We start from the raw sequence: 24,406 nt of genomic DNA, 5'->3' as shown, positions 1-24,406 counted from the left end.
ACGCTTGGCTCAGAGTTGGAGACCTCTTCCCAGAAACAGAGGGGTTCCTTGTGGCAAGACAGGGCCAGGTGGTTAACCGAAAGCATATTAGAAATAACGTCCTACAGATTAATGACGATAACTGCAGAAAATGACAAGAGCTACCAGGAACAATCCAACACATTACAGGATTGAGCAGCAGTTTAACTCAATCTGATTACTTCCACGGGGACAATCAATTGACAAACATCATTCACCAAAATCTTGCTTTAAAATACAAACTCATAAAAGACACCACACCTTACTATAAATACATACCTGTTCTAGATTAGGGTCAGAGTCCTACACATTAATTTTTGTCTGATCTATTGTTACAGATAGGAAAAACCATAATAACTGTCTGGATATATAATATTACAGGTTGAGAAAGCATTAACAACGTACATAATCGATATAGCCATTGCAAACACACATAACGTGCAACAATTAACAAGTGAAAAGCTCCAGAAATATGCTGAATTAAAAGAAGAAATTGAAAGACTATGGAGCATGAACAGGGTGTAGAATGTCCCAATGTAATATCAGCAACAACTATCATCTCATAGTCACTACACAATAGTATTAAACAGTAAGGACAGCAAACCAATATTTCTGTAAATCTCCTGAAAGCCACTATATTATACGCCATTAGAATGGTCGGCAGTCCGTAGCTATTGAGGAATGAGTGTGCGTCAGTACGCTCGGACTTCAGGTTTTACGAGCTTGAGCTGAGAAAGTCATAATAATAATAACAATGCAAAAATGTCGACAGTATGAAATGTCGTGCTTGAAAGTGAGTTGTGGAAACAGTCAGTGTTGGTGTGAGTGAAGTTGTGTGAATTTATCCTTCCTATCCAGTGGCGGTAGCATAAATTTAAACATGAAATACATTGGTGCCCTGTCAGAATTTCTTCTGGTTTGATCGTCCATGTGCAATATATTCACTTTATGGCAACATGAAAGTAAGCAAGACAGGTCGTGGTAGTGTTCTGTTTTCTGTATGTGGATATATATCTTTTTTAATGAATGTATTAGGGACTGCACGGAGCGCACAAAATGGACAGCAAAGGCCATTGGATCAACAGCGCCCCTGGATAGGTTGGAAACACCAACATTTCGGATAACAGCCGAACAGACGCCACCTAAATAAATGCGGAACACAGGGGATCTTCCTGGATTTGCAGGCGGCGAACAGAGATCGGTGTTTCGACTGGCTTTTTACAATCTGTATCCGTGGGATGGATCAGAGAGTCAAAACCGATATAAACACGTAATCGGCAGGATTCGAACCTGCGCGGGGAAACCCCAATGGATTTCTAGTCCATCGCCTTAACCACTTGGCCACGACTACAAGTGCGCTAGTGTTCTTGCACATATAATTCATATTACGGTAGAGTCAGATAGAGTTATTTACCAAATCAAACAATGGGATGTGTCATCAAAGACTATCAGATATCACGTCGGTTTAGCCAGTGATGTTTTGCAGAATCCATCCCTTTTGGAATAAAGTTTGGAACTGGGGTTTAAATGTTAATTTACATCCTTTGATGTGTATTACTTCACATGTTGTCATTGCTTTGCTCTTTGTTCTAGTGGTTATCCATGGTATTTTCCCCAGTGTGTGTTTTAGGGCAACTTTAATAACTTCAGTGTTTGCGAGCAGCATGCATTTACACATTTATTTTTGCTGATTTTGTTTGATTTCATACAGTTATATTGCGTTTCAATATAGAATCATAGAAAACCTACAGCACAATAAAGTTCCTTCGGCCCGCATGTTGTACTGAACATGGACTTACTTTAGAAGTTACCTTGGATTACGCAGAGGCCTCTATTTTTTTAAGATCCATGTACCATTTTTTCCTAATCTCCATATACCAATAATACTAATTCCCGTTAAATAGACAATAGACAATAAGTGCTGAAGTAGACCATTCGGTCCTTCGAGCCTGCACCGCTAGTTTGAGATCATGGCTAACCATCTACCATCAATACCCGGTTCCTACCTTGTCCCCATATCCCTTGATTCCCCTATCCATAAGATACCTATCTACCTCCTTCTTGAAAGCATCCAGAAAATTGGCCTCCACTGCTTTCTGAGGCAGTGCATTCCAGAACCCCACAACACTCTGGGAGAAGACGTTTTTCCTTACCTCTGTCCTAAATGACCTACCCCTTATTCTCAAACCATGCCCTCTGGTACTGGACTCTCCCGGCATCTGGAACATATTTCCTGCCTCTATCTTGTCCAATCCCTTAATAATCTTATATGTTTCAATCAGATCCCCTCTCAATCTCCTTAATTCCAGCGTGTACAAGCCCAGTCTCTCTAACATCTCTGCGTAAGAGGGAAATTCTCAACAAATCTCAGAAAATGATGCGGTGAGTGGACGGAAACTTAAATTGGAAGCACAAGTTTTTATTTTTTAGTGAAATGTGTGTTGTGTACACAGGTGACGTGACGGCGATTTGCGGTAAAATATTCTGCTGAAGAATAGCAGACGATGGTTTGGATCTGCCGGCCTCTGGATAACGGGCCCAGCACGTTCCCGCCGCGCCATTCTGCTGATATGTAAATATCTCTGTTCTTCACCAGTCTTTTTATTTGTTAGTTTTGCCGCTTTCCCCCGATTATCTATTGTTTTGTTTGTTGGAATATTTTCTCTAATTTCCCTCGTGTTTCTCTTCCTCCTCTCCCTGTCCATCGCTTCCTACCACATCCGGTTATTATCCGGTCGCTGTGCTCCGACCAAGCCGGATACCTCGTTCCCGACATTTCAGCAACGGATGTGATTTTCATTATCATTCTGACCCTATTCCTACGGCCCCGCAGTCAGACACACTGGTTATCTCCCTCTGTGTCTCCTTGTATTCCTTCTCTTTGTCTGCGGCTGTTATTTAGGTTATAAACACGGGAGATTCTGCAGATGCTGCAAATCCAGAACACAGAATGCCGGAGCAAATCACCAGGTCAGACAACATCTATGGGGAGGAGTAAACAGTCGATTTTTCTGGCGGGGATGCCCCCTGGCCCGCTGAAATTCTCCTCCACTTTGTGTCTGTTACTTTAGTCAGACTTCGACGTAAAGAGCAGCGACGGCAGTCTGAGGTGCAGCGGAGAATACACCCACACTCCGGGATTTATTTTACCAATCCCGAGTCTCGTTCACATCCCAATCCGTCCATATGATCGAATGAAGGTCAGAATTCCGTCAGTTCTGAATGGACCGCAAATCACTGGGTCTCAATGTTAGAATCTCTATCCTCTGTAGGGTCTGGCCGTCGGATGCCTTGCCATTCTCGTACCATACGGTTTAGAAAGTGGTTAAGAGATGTAAAATAAGAGTTTTTAGTGCTATTGTAAAATAAAAGCTATGTTAGAATAGTGGTAGGGGAAGTCTGACCGACTTCAGTCTCCTCAGGAGGTGGACACACCGGTGTGCTATCTTGGTGATCTCTGTGGCTTTGGTGGTCCACTCTCTCTCTTGAGGAGCCATTTATTTGTGGTAATGAGCGGTCAGTCTGCACCTTCCTGATTTCGTCCTGTCCACGTTGAGTTGGAGCTTCAAAATTCAATGCTCACTAGCGTGGAGATGCCGGGGATTGAACCCGGGACCTCATACATGCAAAGCATGCGCTCTTCCACTGAGCTACATCCCCACTTAAAATGCAGAGCTGTTCAGGTCCAAACCTTCCTGCATATCACGATTGAGATGCAGTGTAATCATTGATAACACAGATAATAACGAACATTTCTTCCTCTGCGACTGGAGAGGACTCGGGAATCCTTTCCGATTCAGCTATTTCTTTGTCGAGCGCTGGCCAGTGGACACGCTCCCATTTGCGCCTGATTGTGCAATGGGATGAAGAGCATTCTCCAGCAGGATTTATTGTCTGAGAAATCGATACAGCGAACGATCTGGAAAATCGAGCGAGAGAGGGAGAGAGAGAGGGAAAGAGAGACTCCTGTGCAAGGTCTTCTAATCTTTTTCTCCAGTCCTGATGAAGGGTCTCGGCCGGAAAGGCAGAGTGCGCTCTTTTCCTGGCCTGCGGCGAATACGTGACATTGAGATACCTCAATGCACGATGGGTTAATCTTTCCAACCAAATAGAAACCTCCGCAAAAGTGAAAAAGGATAACAGATAAAAGTACATTCCAGCCGAAAGCCAGTGGATTTCCTAGAATCTACCAATGATGGGATGGCCTCGTGTTTTAAAAGCGCACTGACAGAAAATTGTTGGCAGCAGCTGACATAGCAGAGGATGGTTTCGATCCATCGATCTCTGGGTTATGGGCCCAGCACGCTTCCGCTGCGCCACTCTGCTATGAAAAAACAACATTGCTCTTCCATGAATGATGTGCAATCTCTTGCGTTTGTGTGTGTGTGTGTGTGTGTGTGTGTGTGTGTGTGTGTGTGTGTGTGTTTATCGTTCTGTGCGTGTTTGCGCGTGTGTGTCTTGGTGTGGATGTGTGCTTTTGCGTATCTGTGTATGTCTGGGTCTATGTTTCTGTTTGTGTCTGTGTTACTCCCTGTATATATCTTTGCCTTGTCAATGTCTGTGCATGTCTCAGTCTGTGTCTGTGTCTTTGTGTCTGTATAATGTCCGCATCTCTGTCTGTGTCTGTATCTGTATCTGTCTATGTCTGTGTTGGTGCCTGCATATGTTTAGGTCTTATCTGTGTCTGTGTCTGTGTCTGTATATGTCTGGGTTTCCATCTGTGTCTGTCCACGTTGCATCAATTCCATCTTTCCCCCTTATTCATACCCACTTACTTCACTTTCGGGTGTTAATTCCTTGTTTTACCTCTTTCTGTCTCCAATTTCGTTTCTTTCTTCCTTACTTTCTGGACCACCCAGTTATTCTCTCTGTGTCGATTATGCTTTACCCCATCTTGCACCTCGTTCCCGATATTTCGCCATTGAATGTGTTTTACCTTATTTAATTGTTAACATGGACAATTCATCCCTCTTGTGGGGCTTCTTATTACAAAGCAATATTTTGAGCCACTTTCGGCAGTCACTACGTTCAATCCCGAGGTCCCATTAACGTTCCCACCCTGTCCTGATCATTGAATAAATGTTGGATTCCAAGTTGAACCAGAAGTTCACCTCGTCTCCCTGTGAATGGAACTCGCGGATTTAGATGCTAACTTGGTTTCCGCATCGCAAGCACGTACCTCAAGCAATCCCTTCATCGGGCGTTAGTTAGACCATAAAACCATAAGAGATAGGAACAGAAATCGGTCATCCAGCTCAGCGTGTCTGCTCCGCCGTTCCATCCAGGCTGATCCCGGGTCCCACTCAACCCCATACACTTGCCTCCACCGCAGTCTGCGGCTGAGCATTCCACAGATTTGTTACTCTGGCTAAAAACAAGATCCTCCTTAGCACAGTCTAAAGGGTCGCCCCTCAGTTTTGAGGCTGTACCCTCTAGTTCTGGACACCCCCACCATAGGAAACATCCTCTCCACGCCCACATTATCCTGGTCCTTCAGCATTCAGTAGGTTTCAATGAGAATTATAGTTGTTGCTCTAATGTTTAGAGCATCACTGCCGAGCTTCCGTCCCTTCCCTAAATGTGCGGGTGTTTTTTGAATTCCCCTGCCGAGGACTGATATACAGCAAGGAACGATTCTAAACTGTCCCACGTGTCACAGGCTTATCCCGGCGTCTCAACGAGGTAATGAAAGTCCAACCATCTTGCGGAAAATTTCTTCATCTGGGATTTTCCACCTAGTTTTCAAACTTCACAAACAACAGTGTTTTAATGCTGGGTTTGAACCCTGGACTTCACGCATGCGCTCCTCCACTGAGCTACATCCCCACTGGCAAATGAACGATGATATCTTCTGTCTGAGACTCTGATCATAAAGGTTGGACGTTGAAAGATAGACAATAGAAGTCGGAGTAGGCTATTCGGATTTTCGAGACAATTCCGCCATTCATTTCGATCCAGGTCGCTCATCTAACCTCAGTTTCTCTTCCCGATCAGTACGCACGCCCTTTCATCCCTTCTGCATATGAAGATATGCCTGACCTCTCCTCAATTTAATCTCATTGTGGGGAGCTGCGTCAGGGAGAAAAGGGGACGTGACTGTCTGACGATCCCAGACTATTGACCTGCAAAATTGAAGGAATTTAAGGCAAAGAGCAGCAACAGGATTTTTAAATCAGAGTATTAATTTAAAAGACCGACGTAACAGTGGATGAAGTAAATGTTTCACCAAACGCAAGACATTAGTCCTGAATAAAAACTGGAAATTTTAGGAAATTCGCATTCACGTCAAATTAAGGAGAAAATATTTCGATCAGAAATAACTTGTCAGATTCTTGCAGACTGGAACGGAATGATCATTAAATACCCAAACTAACATTGTTCCCTGCAGTCGGGAATGCCGTCAACCGAGTCATGAGGATGTCAAGTTGTGGATTTATTTAACTTGCACGATGACGTGAACGGAACATCCGGACTCCTGGGTCGGAAATTGATACAGAGAGGCACATTGAGGTCAATAAATCACCCAGCTTGCCTCAAGAGGCCATTGAGGGTTTAGGTCTTGTGTTACACCCACCCGCCACCAGAGGGGACCGATGAGCTGATAACCGCCGCAACACGTATTGGTTGCAGGACAAACAAGTCAAGTCACTTCTATTGCCTTTTCCCGCCTCAACATTACACTCTCCTCCTACTTTCTCCCATCAGGTGCATCAGCACCACCTACTGTAATGGAATACGAAGGGAAGCTTGATGGGGATCAGATGCTACGTCCCAAATCTATTTTAACTAAAAGGTTGAATAGGGTCCAACACGACATAATCGTCCCTGCCTCAGGTGCCAGTATATCCTGCAAATTGGGCGCCACAGTTCCACCCATCACATGCCTAAACAGCTTCCTACGTTCCAAATAATATCTGTGGCACATCATGAACACATGTTTCATCCTCTCTGGGACATTACAAAAATCACGTGACACATTCCCCTGCTACCCAACAAATGCCAATGAGAAGTGCAAACACGTATGTCCGACAATTAGTCTCATAAACCAAACATCTTCCTTCCTATTCTTTCCCAAAAGGTGCCACTCTTGGACTGATGGAAATACACTATAATACCACCTCCCTGTGGAACTGTTATTCCAGACTGTCTGTTATTTCCCAACCCCAGGCAACCTAGTACAACATTTCACTTCATGCTTTCGCATATGAGCTATAATATCTACCTCAGACTTAGCAAGTGTCTGTTTAGCTGTAACATCTGCCCTTTCATTACCTGACACACCCAGATGTGTAGGTGGCAATGAAAACTATACACTCTTCTGAGTGTAATTGGCCCTTTCTCCTCTGAGCGACGGAGCCTGAGAAGTAACCTGATAGAGATGTATACAATGACGAGGGGCATTGATCCTGTGGATAGCCAGAGGCTCCCCCCCCCCCCCCAGGGGTGAAATGGCTAACACGAGGGTTCATAGTTTTAAGGTGCTTGGAAATAAGTACTGGAGGGATGTCATTGTTAAGTTTTTCACACAGAGAGTGGTGGGTGATTGGAATGCAGTGCCGGCGGTGGTGGTAGAGGCGGATACAATGGGGTCTTTTAGGAGCCTCTTGGAAATTCTAGGGAATTTCTAGAGTAGGTTACATGGTCTGGACAACATTGTGGGCCGAAGGGCCTGTAATGCGCTGTAAATGTCTATGGTCTGTGTTCTGTGTTCTTCCCGCACACTTCAGAGCATATAGATCATAATACACTTCCATCAACTGATCAGCTGTGGTCTTCTTAAAGACTTCGATTACAAACTCCACAATACCGACGCAGTGTTTGGGCAGATAACAACTCTGTTTGACTTGTTCAACCCATTGCAGACTAATGATAATGGCCATAAGTTCTGTTGTATAGATAACTGCTGGTACAGTACACAGTAAAAATGAGACAACGTTTTTCAGGACCATGGTGTTACATGACACAGTACAAAAACTCGACTGAACTACGTAATAAACAACACAGAGAAAAATAAACAACGACTGCACTAGACTACAGACCTACCCAAGACTGCATAAAGTACACAAAACAGTGCAGGCATTACAATAAATAATAAGCAGGACAATAGGGAAGTAAGGTGTCAATCCAGGCCTGGGTATTTCGGAGTCTGATTGCTTGGGAGAAGAAACTGTTATAAAGTCTGGTCGTAAGAGCCCGAATGCTTCGCTGCCTTTCTCCAATTGGCAGAAGGGAAAATAGTTTGTACGAGGGGTTCATGGGGTCCTTCATAATGCTGTTTGCTTAGCGGATGCAGCGTGTAGTGTAAATGTCCGTGATGGCGGGAAGAGCGACCCCGACGACCTTCTCAGCTGACCTCACTATCCGCTACAGGGTCTTGCGATCCGAGATGATGCAATTTCCGAACCAGGCAGTGATGCAGCTGCTCAGGATGCTCTCAATACAACCCCTGTCGAATGTGATGAGGATGGGGTGTGGGAGATGGACTTTCCTCAGACTTCGCAGAAAGTAGAGACGCTGCTGGGCTGCCTTTGCTATGGAGCTGGTGTTGAGAGGCCAAGTGAGATTCTCCGCCAGGTGAACACCAAGAAATTTGGTGCTCTTAACGTCCTCTGCCGAGGAGCCGTAGATGTCAGCCGGAAGTGCTGGCTCCATTCTCTCCTAAAGTCAAGAGTTATCTCTTTTGATCCGTTCACATTCAGAGACAGGTTGTTGGCTCTGCACCAGTCCGTTAGCCGCTGCACCTCCTCTCTGTAAGCTGACTCGTTCTTGCTGATGAGACTCAGCACAGTCGTGACATCGGCGAACTTGATGATGTGGTTCAAGCTGTGTGTTGCAGTACAGTCGTGAGTCAGCAGAGTGAACAGCAGTGGACTGAGCACACAGCCCTGGGGGGTGGGGGATCCCCGTGCTCAGTGTGATGGTGTTGTTCCCGATCCGGACTAACCGAGGTCTCCCAAACAGGAAGTCTAGGATCCAGTTGCAGAGGGAGGTGTTCAGGCCCAATAGTCTCAGCTTTCCAATCAGTTTCTGAGGGATGATTGCATTGAATGCTAAACTGAAATCTATGAACAGCATCCGAACGTATGTGTCTTTTTTTTTGTCCAGGTGCATTAGGGTCAGGTGGAGGGTGATGGCAACGGCGTCGCCTGATGAGCGGTTGGGACGGTACGCACACTGCAGGGGTTTGAGTGAGGGGGGCAGCTGTGGATAAATATCCCTGAGCCCACCCGGTTACTAACTGGGTTTTTAGAACCATCTGTAAAGATAGGCAAACAGGAAATAATACTGGCTGCATAAATGACCAGACGCCCTCTCACCACCACAAGAATTTGTTTATCCTCTAGTAATCTCAAATCTATTCCCACAGCTGGAAATGTCCATGATGGACCTCCTGGCCAGACCACTTGTCTAAAAATCCCCAAGACCATATTCCCACCCATATTCTGTAAGTGTCTGCAGAAAACATTTATCAGCTCTGCTGGTATATTCCCAACAAATCATTAAAACAGAATAAGTCTGACGTGACGTCCTCACCCTATTAATCAAGTGCAGTTTGCAGGGCTCATTTTCTCCTCTCGGCATGCCGAGAAACATCTCGCCTTGTTTAACCTCCGATGCATCTCTAGCTGTGGTCGGGAATGCTCCACTACAGAGTCGAAGTGCACTGCTCTGTAGAACATCCGACCTGTATAAAACTGTACGAGCTGCCTCTCTATAAATGAAACAACCTGTATTAAAGGAGAATAAAGTTTCAACAGAACAGCCCTGGAAGAGCCACAGCCATGCCCAGTCAACGACCTGCTTACATTTATCCGCCAAAAACTTCATATAAAACTTTACATATTCTCTCCATATCAGCCTAAGCCCGATATATTTAAACACAAGAACACTAGACAGCAAACTCTCATACACTGTAAGGTGAATATAATCCACACCATGTGTCCGAGTAAAACACACACATCCAAAATGCTGGTGGATCACAGCAGGCCAGGCAGCATCTATAAGAAGAAGCACTGTCCACTATCTTCCCTTTCAGTTAGTCCTGACGAAGGGTCCGGCCCGAAACGTCGACAGTGCTTCTCCTTATAGATGCTGCCAGGCCTGCTGTGTTCCACCAGCATGTTGTGTGTGCTGCTTGAATTTACAGCTTCTGTCGATTTCCTCGCGTTTGCTTTTGAAAAACACACACATTTCGATTTAGACACAGAACATTTAAAACCCCGTCCATAGGCCATTCTTCCATTGCTGTTAACACTGCTTGTTCAGACCTTACCACATAGGCAATATTGCAACCCCTTTTTCCACAGACCCCATCATCTGTACATAAAGCCAAACTAAGCCCAGGCCCAACACCATTGATATATCAATAATCCTCTGATTAATCAATATTGGACAATTAACACATTCCGGACTGGAAGGCATCTGTAAATTCTGATGGCATTTCTTCACAATCCACCACCACTCTGAATGACTGGCCGAAAAGAAAAACAATACCCTGTTGTAAGACATACCACCAGTGCGAAGAGAGGGGTCCGAATAAGCTGTCAATCAGAGCAGCTAGTGGGAAACCTGCAAATGATACAAATAATTCATTAAAAATGCTCCACTGGGGGGGGGGGGAGTGGAGGGTATGTTTGAGGAAAGCCTCATCTCCGCACTGGGCCGAAGGAATGGAAAATAACAAATATTTAAAAAGGGAAATAAAGCGCGAGATATAAAACCAAACAGACTTATAAAATGGTCTACTGGACTGTCGATGGGAAGTAAGAAATAGACGCCGATTTGGGTAGAACCCTCATCAGGACAATGTTAATGCCAACGATTTGTAATATTAGCTGATTTCTTGCTGAAATTTTTAATTAAGAACAGTGAGTCTATTGGGTGGTGTAGTAATTATTGACAAAAAATAAAGATATATTAGATTAACAAAGAGGTGTCAGGCACCAGCTTGCTAATACTTGGTTTCCCACACCGCTGGAGTACTGTGTGCAGTTCTGGACGACACACTGTAGGAAGAACATGATTGCACTGTGATCTGTGACCTGGTGCTCTGGTCCCCCTCCCCCCGCCAATCCCAGGTAGCAGCAATGAACCTCCCTGACAGTGTAGAGCAGATTCACCGGGATGTTGTCCGGCTTGTGGCCTTTCCGTGATGAGGTGAGACTGGATGGTTTGGCTTTGCTTTCCTCAGAATGAAGGAGAAGCTGAGGAGCTGAGAGTGGCTCTGGGGCTCACTGGGTAAAAACCAGGTCAGACAATACTCTGCATTACGTCCGCTTGTCCGCCTCAGCTCTGTCACATCGAATCACCTCCAGGTCTGCTCCAGGACTGGCCAAACATTGTCTCATTCCCCACTCTCCGACCCGGGCCCCATCGCCTCGATTCGGTCCGTATGCGCCACACACAACCGTCTTGCAGCTTCAAAACTGCAGTTCTCACCCCAAAAATTCCAGTTCGTATAGGCGGCAGAAAACTCAAATCCGAATGGCAAGCAACAGCCTATTGATTACAGTGATCGTTTTCCTGAGAACGTGTGATTCGTAAAGTAGTTCGTGGTTTTGTCTGATACCGACAACTGATCGCTGTGCATCACCAGCACCATCATAAACCGGACTGTCCCCTCCCTGGTGCCAGGTTCAGGGACGTCTCCGAGCAGCCAGAGAAATCTCTCAAGGGGGTCAGCGTTTATTCAGCTGGAGGTGGTGGTTCTCGTCGGTAACAATGGACAGGTAGAAAAGAGATGATGACCTGAACTGTGAATATAGAGAGTTAGAGAAGAACTTAAAGAGCGGCACCTGAAGGGTTGTAATCTCCGGATGACTCCCGGTACCGTGTGGTAGTGGGGGTAGGAAGAGAAAGTTAGAGCAGATGAATGTGTGACCGAAGAGCTGGTGCAGGAGCAGAGGTTCGGGATTTTGGATCATAGATTCGTAGCGCCATGGAAAAGTATAGCACATAAACAGGTCATTCGGTCCATCTAGTCTGTGCCAAATCCTTCAAACTGCCCACTCCCATCGACCTGCACTGGGAACTTATCCCTCCATACTCCTACAATCCATGCACCTATTCAAACCTCTCTTAAAAGTTGACATCAAACTTGCATGCATCACGTGTTGGCAGCTCATTCCAGCACCCACATCTGAGTGAAGAATGTTCCCTTTGTGTTCTCATTAAACTTTATCACCAACCAGCCTCAGCCCCTGATCTCCAGTTGGAGTCCCACCCAGCCTCCGAGGGAAAAGCGAGATTGCATTGACCCGATCACTGGGACTCCTCCTGGTGCAAGGATGACATGAACAAGAGGGATAGTTTGCACCTTCACTGGAGGAGGGTCAGTATCATAAAGTTCATTACTGCTCCCCGGGAGGGTTGAAACGAGATTAACAGGGGGATGTGAACCAGAACACCAGTCACTGGATGGTGGGATTGAATCTAAGGTAGATGTCATGCTCAGTAATACTGTATGATGGATGGGCAGGAGCTCGGGGATATAAACCACAGTACAGATGGATTGAGATGTGTTCAGTTGAATGTGAGAAGCATTAAGAGTGAGTCTACAAAATTCGTAGCGACGAGGTCCAGGCCCTCGGGCATATCGAGGCGATTAGACCCGACGTTTGGCCATCGATTGAGGTGCCGGACCAAACTGAAAATATCAGGGTGCCAAGGCCCTCATATCACTGTTCCCCAAGTTCACTCGGCTCTGCTTTGAACTGTGGGCTCGCTAGCGGAATTCAGTTCAGAATGGTGTTCGCTTGCGTTTGTGTTCTCTCTGACATTGGGTGATGACGGTCTTCCTGTTTCTATGCTTTGAGAGGGGGCATCCCTGTTTTTGTGGCTGCTCGTTAGGACAGGAATCTCGAGGTTGCATAATGTATACATACTTGTACTGAGATACCGAACCCTTGAATTATTGTACAATAGAAAGGGAATTCATCCCCACTAGCTGATCAGTCCTCACACAGAATTCCTCCTGTGTGGAGTAGTCCATGACCTTTGTCAAATGCAGGAAAGCTGCAACAGTAACACAGGAGCATTAGATGGGATTGAATCAAGTGAGTGAACAGATGGAAACAGTAGCTGCCTCGGGCCGGGCTGGATCCCATGAGTCAATAGGGAAAGAGGGTGCCTCATGTTGGATTGAATCCTATTGCCTCTTGATGGATAGAGAGTGCCTTGCGCTAGATTCGATTCCATGATGCACGAAAGAAGCGATTCCGTGAGAAAGTGAATTCTGAAGTATGAGTGAGTGCCTTGATTGTGTGTCTGAATGGTCACGTGAGAGTCCCTGTCCTGGACACTTGAATAAACTCCGGTGGCGTGTGTTATGGAGCAGAAAGTATGAAATATGTTGAGAAGTGGGTGGAATGGAAGAAGAGAGTGTTTGCAGAAGTTTAGATGTAAGGAGAAAAAATGGGAGAAAACGTTGAAGTGTCCTGTGATTGTTCACTGGAAGAGTGAAATGCGAAAATAGTTGGTTGATTCTCGCAGTAAGAGCAGAGAATGCGAACTAAAGTTAGAGAATGAAAAGGCACAGGAAGAACAGTCTACCGCAGTGTCTAACACCTGGCTCCAGAGACTGAGGAGAAAATGATGTCTATAATCATTCGTATCTCTGCCTTCCCAGGCACTGTTACAACAAAACTCACCCAAGCAGTATCCCTGAGTACTTGATGAGGCTGGTGTAAACCACAGTCAGAAGCTCTCAATAGCACTGTGTGAGAATGAGCGATATGGTGACTTTAATGCACTCTCAAATAATATGGTATGTTGCAATGAAGTGTTTCCTTCACACTCTATGTTAACATGAGATACACAGTATTGCAAAAAAGAAGCAGATGAATGAATGAATTTGTAAAGTACGCTTACAAGGTATTTCAGAAGTACAGGGATTTACTCTAAAGTAATGAATGTTATTGTAAATGGGTCACAGGCCCGGTTCCGGAAAAAGTAGAATGTTACTTGTTCGAGATGAAAAGAGGTAGGTAAAATTCTGTCATGTTTATACTAATTCCACATGAAATCAAGTGATTCAAAATGTTAAGGGAATGCATAATATATGTGTGAGGATTGGGGACTCCCTGGACCGCTCTACCATTGTCTCTCATTAACATCGACTGTTGTATGAACATATTGTGACAGCTTCCATATACAATTGGAATGTTATTTTAACTTGTATTTTTTATATTTAATAAAAATAACAGTAATCACATTGTTGCTGGTCATTACTAGATTAAATTCTATTTACAATTTCCTTCTAAATTTCGTTTCAACTTTACCTGCTTTACCAGCATTTGAGTTGTCACCCACTTGTGACTGGTACTATTTCTGTTTTGAAGAATGTATAGTGTTATTTAGCAAAAATAAACAAACAAACCATTCCAAATGTATGGATTGTACAGTTCCTTTATTCACTTCATCAAACATGGGGATGTTGGTAATGGACACGGTAGGGGTAAAAGATTGAGACGTCAGTGAAAGGTGCACTTTGTTTATGGACAGCCTGGCTACTGAGCTCACAGATGCCCTCAGTGCCAAGGCAGGTGTGATAAAGCTCATTTTCAGTCTCGACAACCACTACCACCACTGACTGCAAAGTTTGCTTTAAATAATCTTATCCCAAACTGTACTGTAGATCTTGTGCAATTATATAATTCTGCCCGTTGTAAAATGCCTCCTGAGCCCATGTGTCAGTTTTTGGCCCTGACGGCTTCTTCTCCCGATGTGATACTGGGAAAATGTCAGTGGATATGTGGTTTGGGCACCTCATGTCAAAGATGAGGCGACACAGCTCCTGTTCCACTCAAAGAACATGACCCTGAGTTATGAAAACATGTTGTTACTAAACGGTCAAGTTGTTGAGTGTGCTGTCGGGGGGCCATTCATTAGGAAGGTGGGATAACAGTGTAGCCTCTACCCCTCAATTGTACTGAGTTTGATTCTGTTTTCCACTTCGATAACATGATCAGAGCTGTGAAGGCAGCACTGGCCAGAGAAATTACACTTGCCAATGGACCGATGGCATTAAACTGCTCATAATGGACTGCGTACATCCTCTGCTCTGAAGATGCCTCATGAGGATAAGGGTGAAGTCTGTTATTGCAATCACGGAGTAATGGGATCAGATTTAGGTAACAGTGCGTACAATTTCTATGTCACCAATGATCTAACAACGTCTGGTAATGACACTTACAGTATTGGCTGGCAGGCCTACTGTTGTTTGCCAGGGATATCTGCTTTTCCTTTAAATGGGATCTTTGGCCTGAACAAGAGCTGTCAAGGAGTTATTGTTCTTTGGCGTAAGTAACAGCAAATATGTAACACCTGCCAGCATTGAAGGATGAAGGAGAACGATGAGCGTTACTGGATTGTAGTGTTCCTGTTCTGGAGACGTACCAGACGGACTCCTGAGAGAATCAATACGGACCGAGTGTTGCAGCAATTGGCTAACAACACAGCCATAATCCTATATGAAACAAGTCTGGTCACCAAAGACTTTTCTAACAAGGCGGCAGAAAGCTGCAATGTGGCCTTTCAAAACTGAACGGCATTAAACTTTCTGTTGGCTGAGAGGGGAGGTAGTTGTGCCATCATTGTCTGGAATGATCCACAAACATCCTTGCTATATCTGGGACCATCAACAAATTTAGTCGTGAAGATCCCGTTAGTAGTTATTAAGGTTAAGAAGTTTGGGCAGGAGAGACACGCCACGCTATCATTGTCGTGGTTACTTGTCCTGTCTGGGCTGTTGCTTAACTCTACTCTGTCCCCAATAGGGCATCTGTGGAAATGTTCCGCCGGAATGGCATGGGGTTTTCTGGCCCTTGACTGACAAAATGACCGGTTCCTCCATCTAATCGTGTAATGGCTGTAATCACATTAGTGATGGCTGGCAGCATCTTTTTGCTTTTGTCTTTGTCCTTTTTCAGTTCTTCGAGCTGCTTTTGCAATAGCTTTCGCTGCACCTCTTCTTGCTGCTCAGCCAGCTTTCGTTTGTCTCTCCGATATTTCTCCACTGCGTGGACTACGTGATCACTGAATGCTTGTGGGGTCAGTGATGACAGCCCATCCACCTCCTCCAATTTAGACTTGACCTGCGGAGGCATTGCATCCAAAACGCTATGTCGGAACAGTGAGTTCAGAAATAAGTTATTTTCCACCTCTTGCTCAGTCTCCAGTCTCCACTTTTTCAATTGGTTTTCTACATAGGCTGCTGGGTTTTCAGTGTCTCCCAGTAGTTCCCCCTTTAAGGCTTTGGGGTCTACTCTGGGTGGATAAAACTTCCTGAGGGCCTGCCATACCCTCTGCCTCACTGGATCAAAATTGGCCCCATCAGTCTGTGGACTGTGCACATTCTGTAAGCCAGCCATCTCCATCAGTTCTTTCAACTTGGAAGTTCACATCAATCTTATCAGCAGTGCCTTCAAATCTCCCGTAGCCAACAATCGTCCCGTTGTTTCCTCCTCAAAGGCTCTAATCCACTTTCCTGCCCCCTCGTGCAGACTAGGCAGAGTATTTTTCAGTCCTTCCAGGTCCTGGGATCCCCAAGGGATATACTATACTTGTCCTGATCCCTTTACCAGCAGTGGCAGCATTTCCTTCTCCCCGTTCCATGTAATCAAGCTTCCTTCCTCACTTGGTTCTTTATCTATTGCAGGCCCTAGTACTACTGGCTGCCACTCATACCTTCCTGGGGAATACCTTCTTCCTTGCTCCTTCTCCACTCTAGTCCCCTCTTCCATCTCCAATATCTGCTTCTCCGTCCTCTCTCGTATTTCCTCCAAACTCTCGTCTCCTACCTTCCTCCAACTTCCTCTCAACTCACTCCATTCTTGCTGTCTAGATGATTCCTGTTCTCTTCTAGTCTGTATGTCTCTACAGTATAACTGATACTCCTCATAATCCCTCTTCTCTCTCAGCTGCTGTAGCCTTTCCACTTCACTTTCCATCTCCCTTCTTTCCTGTTCTATCTTTATCTTTTCTCCCTCTATCTCGTTCTATATCGCCGCTTTTTTTCCTTCTGGTATTGTTTTATTTCCTCCTCATTATCCCAAACTTGGACTTCTCCCTGCATGTATACTGTTCCCATCAGCAGGGGGCACTGCTTAGGGGTTCCTTCCTCATTATCGGGAGGGGTTTTTTCTGTTTCTTTCGCATCCGGGTACGGATCTGAAGCCAGCTTCTCACCGTACTCTCCTCTCTCTCTAACAGGCTGTTTTTCCAGCACCTTAGTGTCTTCCTCGCTTGTAATCAATATTCTACCTGTCCTCCTCAGCCTTTCTCCCTCCGTTCTGAAGAGTTTTAGCACTTCCATTTCTCGTTCTCTTTTTTGCCCTCTTTTCTTAGATTTATCTTTTGGCTTGTAATTTTTTAATTAGTCCCTCCATTTCTTCGCACAAACTTACATCAAACTTTCCTTCTCTTGGCCACTTTGTAACCAGGTTTTTGTTTTTTTTTCCCATTTTTCTGAAGTTTTTGTGATCTCATATTTAATTAACGGGAATTTTTTGCTCAGAATCTCTACTGCCGTTCCTTCACCTGTCGTGTTATTCTCTCTTTTTAAGGTATTTCAGAGATTCACAGTTTGTTTACTAGATAATATTATTTACTCTAATACTATGCCTAGTCTATTCTGTTCTGCCCGTGTAGACCTCTATTCAGCGCGGTACCCACAGAACTTGCTCTTTGCACCTCGTCTGTTCAGACCCTTATCTCTTAAGGCGGTATCCACGAGGATTTTCTACTCTAATTCTATTCTATTTTTCCTTACTCTGCCCGTGCAGCCCTTCGCTCTGTGCGAAGCGGTATCCACAGGGACTTACTCTACTTTTCCTTACCCTGCCCGTGCAGCCCTTCGCTCTGTGCGAAGCGGTATCCACAGGGACTTACTCTACTTTTCCTTACCCTGCCCGTGCAGCCCTTCGCTCTGTGCGAAGCGGTATCCACAGGGACTTACTCTACTTTTCCTTACCCTGCCCGTGCAGCCCTTCGCTCTGTGCGAAGCGGTATCCACAGGGACTTACTCTACTTTTCCTTACCCTGCCCGTGCAGCCCTTCGCTCTGTGCGAAGCGGTATCCACAGGGACTTACTCTACTTTTCCTTACCATGCCCGTGCAGCCCTTCGCTCTGTGCGAAGCGGTATCCACAGGGACTTACTCTACTTTTCCATACCCTGCCCGTGCAGCCCTTCGCTCTGTGTGAAGCGGTATCCACAGGGACTTACTCTACTTTTCCTTACCATGCCCGTGCAGCCCTTCGCTCTGTGCGAAGCGGTATCCACGGGGATTTACTCTACTTTTCCTTATGTAACACTTACCCAACAGACTGGTATATGTCCAGGGGAAAAAGAGATCCAGCCACACACCAACCCACCTCCCGTACACGCAGGTGCTGTGAGAATCGCGTTTCTGCCTCGCGCCCGCCAACAGTATCAAACCCACAACAAATACCGGTATGAAATACACTTTAAAGAGTTTACTAAAATTAAAAGGGTATTAGGCAATACAATATATATACAAGAAAAAAAACAAAAGGCGCCAACTTATCAAAGTTCAGTCAGTTTAGTGCACATCGGTGGAGCTCATCCAGCGAACCATTCGACTCCTCAGTGGTCGTCCTCCCGAAACTCCCACTTCGGACTTCCCGGTGGTCGTCCGAGCGCACGTCCTCCTTCCTCGGCGTCTTCCTCCCGACTCCCCCACACCCCAAGCCCGCGCAACCCCTCCCCCAAGTTCCCAGCCTCACAAAACACAATAACATTCCCCATTGATTAACAAATGAATACAATCCCCATATCAGCCATTCTAAAGCGAAACAACGGCAAGAGAAACTTTTAACAGACAAAGAAGCATTCTTACTCGTAACAAACCAAAGAAGCCCTTTTTAGTAACATACACAGGACATTGTACATTCTCTCCCCACCAGCAAATGTCATGCCCTCATGGCATTACTAGAGTTCCCCAAAGCTTCTTGCAACACCCAAAACCCAACCCAGGTGCAGAAAGCAGTGACATAACTACCCGGAGCAGTAGAAATCACACTCGGTTCTCCGGGTACCACATATGTCAACCGCTCTGGGGGGCACCTAATCCTCTGAGATCTCCATACCCCTTCTGCCCCCCTGGGCTCCCTCTCCACCTGCGAAGCCACTGTCTCGGACACCCCAGGTCTTCCTGACAGGCCCTCACCCCCTTCCTCACGGTGGTCTTCCCTCACCTGAGATCTCTCCGGCTCACGCTCGGGCTCCACCCTCTCCCCCACCAATGTTGGCTGCCTCTCCATCTGAACCTCAAGACCTTCCCTCCTCTCACCCAATTCACTATGGGAAGGGCCAGGAACCTCCTCTCCGGGTACTGGAGCACCAGCGAATGGGAACAGGGGCCACTCATCTGAGTCGTCCTCTTCCGAATCAGTAGCCATTTCCGGGCGAGGGACCCGTCCCCGCTCTTCAGCAGCGGGCTCTTCCCTTTCTCTGCACCCTCGCAGAGTCCTTGTACTGGGCAGAACCTCCCACTCTGGCTCCGTATCCACCTGCACCGCTTGACCCAGCGGCAGCAGGTGATTCCGATGGAGTACCTTGATAGGCCCTTTCCCATCCTCAGGTTTCACCCGGTAAACTGGCAGGTTCGGCATCTGGCTCTCTATTACATAGGGGCTGGCCGCCCATCGATCTGCCAACTTGTGCTTACCAGGGAGTCCCAAATTCCGTAAAAGGACCCGGTCGCCCGGCAATAATTGAACAAACTTCACCTTTCGATCATACCGCATATTATTCCTCTGATTTAGTTTGGTAGCCGCCGCCTCGGCCAACTCGTACGCCCGCTGTAACTCCCTCTTCATGTTGGACACATACTTTAGATGGGACTTCCCGGGTAATTCACCCACTTCACCCCCAAAACACAAGTCAATGGGCAACCTCGCTTCCCGCCCGAACATCAGATAATAGGGCGAATACCCTGTAGCATCATTGCGAGTACAATTGTAACAGTGAACCAATTGTTCAATATGACGACTCCACCTGCTTTTCTGCCCAATCTCCAGCGTCTCGAGCATATCCAACAGGGTCCGGTTGAACCTCTCTGGCTGCGGATCTCCCTGTGGGTGATACGGGGTAGTCCTGGATTTCTCAACCCCAAGCATAGTCAGTAATTCATGGATCAGGCGGCTCTCAAAGTCCCACCCCTGATCGCTATGGATTCGCCTGGGAAGGCCGTAATGAACAAAATACTTCTCCCATAACAACTTCGCCACGGTCATCGCCTTCTGATCCTTGGTGGGAAATGCCTGAGCATAGCAAGTGTAATGATCGGTGATGACTAAGACATTCGCGGTGTTGCTGGTGTCAGGTTCAATCGACAGAAAATCCATACATACCAGGTCCAGAGTTCCCACACTCTGCAAGTGCGACAGTGGAGCCGCCGACGCTGGCAGGGTCTTCCTCCGGATGCAACAACTGCAGCCCCTACAGTATTCATCGACCTCCTCCCCCCCCCCCCTCATCCGGGGCCAGTAGAACCGGTCTTTGAGTATTCCTTAGGTCTTTTCCACCCCCAAGTGTCCAGAATCATCATGTAGGGCCTGGAGTACAGCCTGCCGATACTCCTCCGGCAGGACCAGTTGCCAACAGTGGGGTTGGTCCGGAGGCGCCGTTACCCGGTACAAGATTTTGTTCTTTAACCTCAACCGAGACCACTCCTTCAACAACAGGGGCACGAATGGGTGTTTCGCCTTCTCAGCCAACGCGCCATCCCCCCTCTCGACCGCTCTCCACACTGTGCCAATGCCCGGGTCATTTTGCTGAGCAGCTGCCACTTCCCCCGGACTCAGTTCTGGCAACTGTTTAGTCCGTAGTGCGGTCAGGTCACAGGAAGCTAGGGGTATGGCGTCGTCAAAACCCCCCAAATGGTCCACGGCGCGTTCCAGCTTCCCTCTTCCCTCGGCCTTCACGGTAATAGCAAACTGGCACATCGCCTTCACTCCAGGGGCAGGGACACTCTCCCACTCCTCATCCCTCTCCTGTTCCCCCGGCTCCCGACGAGACAAAGCATCCGCATCGACATTCTTGCTTCCGGGCCGGTACCTCAGGCTGAAATCATATACGGACAAGGCCGCCAGCCACCGATGTCCTGTGGCATCCAGCTTTGCCGAAGTCAAAATATAAGTGAGCGGATTGTTATCCGTTCGCACCTCAAACTTGGCTCCGTACAGATAATCGCCCAACTTGTCCACCACCGCCCACTTCAGCGCCAGGAACTCCAACTTGTGAGTGGGATAGTTTCTCTCCGATGGCGACAAGCTTCGGCTGACAAAGACTACCGGTCTCAATGCTTTGCCATGCTCCTGGTACAGAACAGCCCCGAGACCCTCTCGACTGGCATCCGTGTGCAGCACATATGGCTTCTGGGGATCGGCAAAAGCCAACACCAGGGCCTGGGTCAGTGCCCTTTTCAAAGATCGGAACGCCTCTTCACATTGATCATCCCATCTCGAGCCAAAAGGTTCCGCCGGGTTCCAGTATCCTCCAGCGTCCTGCCTCTGGTCCCCCGTCCTTTTCTTTCCCACCGGGGGATAGCCACACAACAGCTGAGTCAACGGATGACACACTTTGGCGTATCCTTTCACAAATCGCCGGTAATACCCACAGAACCCCAAAAATGAGCGCAGAGCACCCACTTTCTGGGGTTTTGGCCAGGTGGTCACGGCCTCTATCTTGGTTGGATCAGTAGCCACTCCCTCTCGCGAAATGATATGACCAACGTAGCTAACCGACGTCTTGCAGAACTGGCATTTGTCCAGGGAAAGCTTCAACCCTTCTTCATTAAGCCGGCCCAACACCTTCAACAGCCTCTCCTCATGTTCCTCCAAAGTCGATCCAAACACTATCAAATCGTCCAGGTACACCAGCACCTCTAACAGATTCATATCCCCCACAGTTCTCTCCATGAGCCTCTGGAAGGTGGCTGGGGCCCCCGATATGCCTTGAGGCATTCGTCGAACTGAAAGAACCCCAGCGGGCAGATAAAGGCTGTCTTCTCTTTATCGCCCGCACTCATCGGGATCTGGTAATACCCACTTCTTAAGTCCAGCACACTGAACCACTCGCACCGCTCAGGCAGGCCAGCGCATCCTCGACTCTTTGGACCGTATACTGATCAGGGACAGTTCGCCGATTCAACGTCCTGTAGTCAACACACATGCGCACTCGCCCATTCTTCTTCCGTGCCACCACTATTGGGGACGCATAAGGACTTCGGGACTCAGCTATGATTCCGGCCTCCTTCAACTTGCGCAGGTGCTGCCGCACGTCCTCAACATCTGCCGGAGCCAGCCGCCGGGATCTCTCTCGGAACGGGGTGTCCTCCGTCACCCGGATGGTGTGGCGAGTGCTTTTGGAGCAGCCCACATCAAACTCGCCCCGAGAAAAAACAGCTTCCATCTACAGCATCTTCTCCACTAGCCTGTGTTTCCACTTCGGCGACACAGGAGAATCACCGAAGTTAAAGACTTCAGCGGTCAGCTCCCTTCGATGCTCCGATCCCTCCCCGTTAGGGGTCCTCACTAGTGCGCTAGACATTACCGTCACCGGGAACAGATGTGCCAGCGGCATTCCCCTCTTAAAGGTGATTTCTCTTGCCGTGGTGTTCCTGACACTTATAGCTATACGCCTCGCATGTACCACCCCTGGTCTCTGCACTTCGGGCCTCACCAGCGACCCGCCGGAAATCGTGTCTCCCCTTCAAGATCGTCCGGGGCGTCTACTAACAAGGCCTCGCCCGTCGGCACTCGTGGGAATCTGGGGGTCCCCATCACTAGTGCTACCTCCCCGGGTCGGATCACCTTGGGCCTCGTCTGCGGACACCACACCGTCCCACGTTTACACTCCGGGTCCAGTCCTAGTGAGGCAACCCCTTCTTCGAACACTGCTCGAAACACTGGATGCACCGAGAGGGTCTCCAGAAAGTCTTCCCCCGCTTTCTCCTTACAAGCTCCCAGGAGCCGTCGCACAACGGGGGAATTAGTCCCCACCAGGAGGGCAGCACCACCAGTTTCCACCGGGTCAGGACACACCAACACCAACGTCTCAATAGCTTCGGACACTCCCACATCGCCCTCCGAGAACTCCAATCTCAGCGATAGGTACCCATCGTACGGGTAGTCACCCTCGCTCACACCCCAAATCTGCAGGGCGTCAAATGGGGTTACGGGCAAATGCTTTAGATATTGGTTGTAGAAAGACCGGTACAATAAGGTCACCTGCGATCCCGTATCCAGAACGGCTTTTGCGTAAACTCCCTCTATCCGTAGACCCACACTGGCACGGGTCCTACCAGCCCATCTGGAATAGAGGCGTGGACACCCGGTGGTCCCCTAACTGATCTCTGGGAACGTGTTCCTCCAGAGGCTCCAGTCCGTTCCCTCACTGAGCCTCTCCTAAGTTTCCCGACACCTCCCCCTTCTTAGTCGCAGGGGGGCTTGTCCTCCGCGGAACTCCTTGTCTCTCACAATCCCACCTAAAATGTCCCTCCTCTCCACAGCTATAGCACACCATCGGCCGCCCGCAGTCCCGCCTGAAATGCCCCTCTTTCCCACAGTTAAAGCACACGCTGCCTGCCGCCCCTCCTCTCCCAGGACGACTCCCACTCCCAACCCACGGCACTGGTCGCCCCTGAGAGTGGGTACCTCCCCTGTCCCTCCCCTCCAGAGGGGATTCTCTACCCCTCGGTGGGTTGTCATTTCTCCACCCAGCCACCACTTCCTGTATCGCTGAGGATCGCTCCCGTAGGCCCGCGCCCCTTTTCCGCCCCAACGCTCTCTCTTCCTCCCGCACCTCTCTAATCAGTTGCCCGAACGATGGAGGGGGGCCTTTCCTATAAGCCTGCCTAATAGTCCACGCCACCTTGTCCTCCTCCAGAGAGCCACTGAATAACTGACTCATCCTCACGCTAGCCACGTCCGGCGCCTTCACTACCCCCCGGCGCCGCAGCCCCGAGAGCATCCCCTCCATCCTAAATATGTACTCGGAGAGCTTTTCCCCTCTCCATTGTTCCAGGCGTTGGAACTCTGCTAAAAGCAGCCAGGGTTCCCCTGACAACCCAAACGCTCCCTCCAAAACTTCTATACATTCCTCCACTGAGGCCCCAGACTTTTCAGCTTTCCACTCCCGAACTGTTTTGGCTGCTAAACCCCTCAAACTTCCCACCAATCGCTGCCGCTTCTCCTCCTCCGAGCCTGGCCACTCCTCTAACATCAAGGACGTATGCTCGATCCAGGTCTCATAGTCCACCTCCCCGTCCGGAATAGGCTTGGCTCCGGAGAACACCCCCAGCTTCAGCCGTGGCCTCTCGGCCACTCCCACCAGGGAGTTAAGTGCGGCTGCCAACTCCGAGG

At 47.8% G+C, this 24,406-nt stretch overlaps 3 non-coding genes across 3 annotated transcripts; all 3 read right to left on the bottom strand.

Annotated features, from left to right (window-relative positions):
* Positions 1-1,287: 1,287 nt before the first annotated feature.
* trnas-aga (transfer RNA serine (anticodon AGA)) lies at positions 1,288-1,369 on the bottom strand. The gene has a single exon. It is a non-coding gene; the product is annotated as a tRNA-Ser (tRNA).
* A 2,237-nt stretch (positions 1,370-3,606) lies between these two features.
* Positions 3,607-3,678, bottom strand: trnaa-ugc (transfer RNA alanine (anticodon UGC)). The gene has a single exon. It is a non-coding gene; the product is annotated as a tRNA-Ala (tRNA).
* A 594-nt stretch (positions 3,679-4,272) lies between these two features.
* Positions 4,273-4,344, bottom strand: trnam-cau (transfer RNA methionine (anticodon CAU)). Its single transcript has one exon. It is a non-coding gene; the product is annotated as a tRNA-Met (tRNA).
* Positions 4,345-24,406: the final 20,062 nt, after the last annotated feature.

Source organism: Hemitrygon akajei, chromosome 28 (assembly GCF_048418815.1).
Source record: "Hemitrygon akajei chromosome 28, sHemAka1.3, whole genome shotgun sequence".
Lineage (NCBI taxonomy): Eukaryota > Metazoa > Chordata > Chondrichthyes > Myliobatiformes > Dasyatidae > Hemitrygon > Hemitrygon akajei.
The sequence above is the reverse complement of the archived record's forward strand: the minus strand, read 5'-3'. Positions and strand labels throughout refer to the sequence as shown.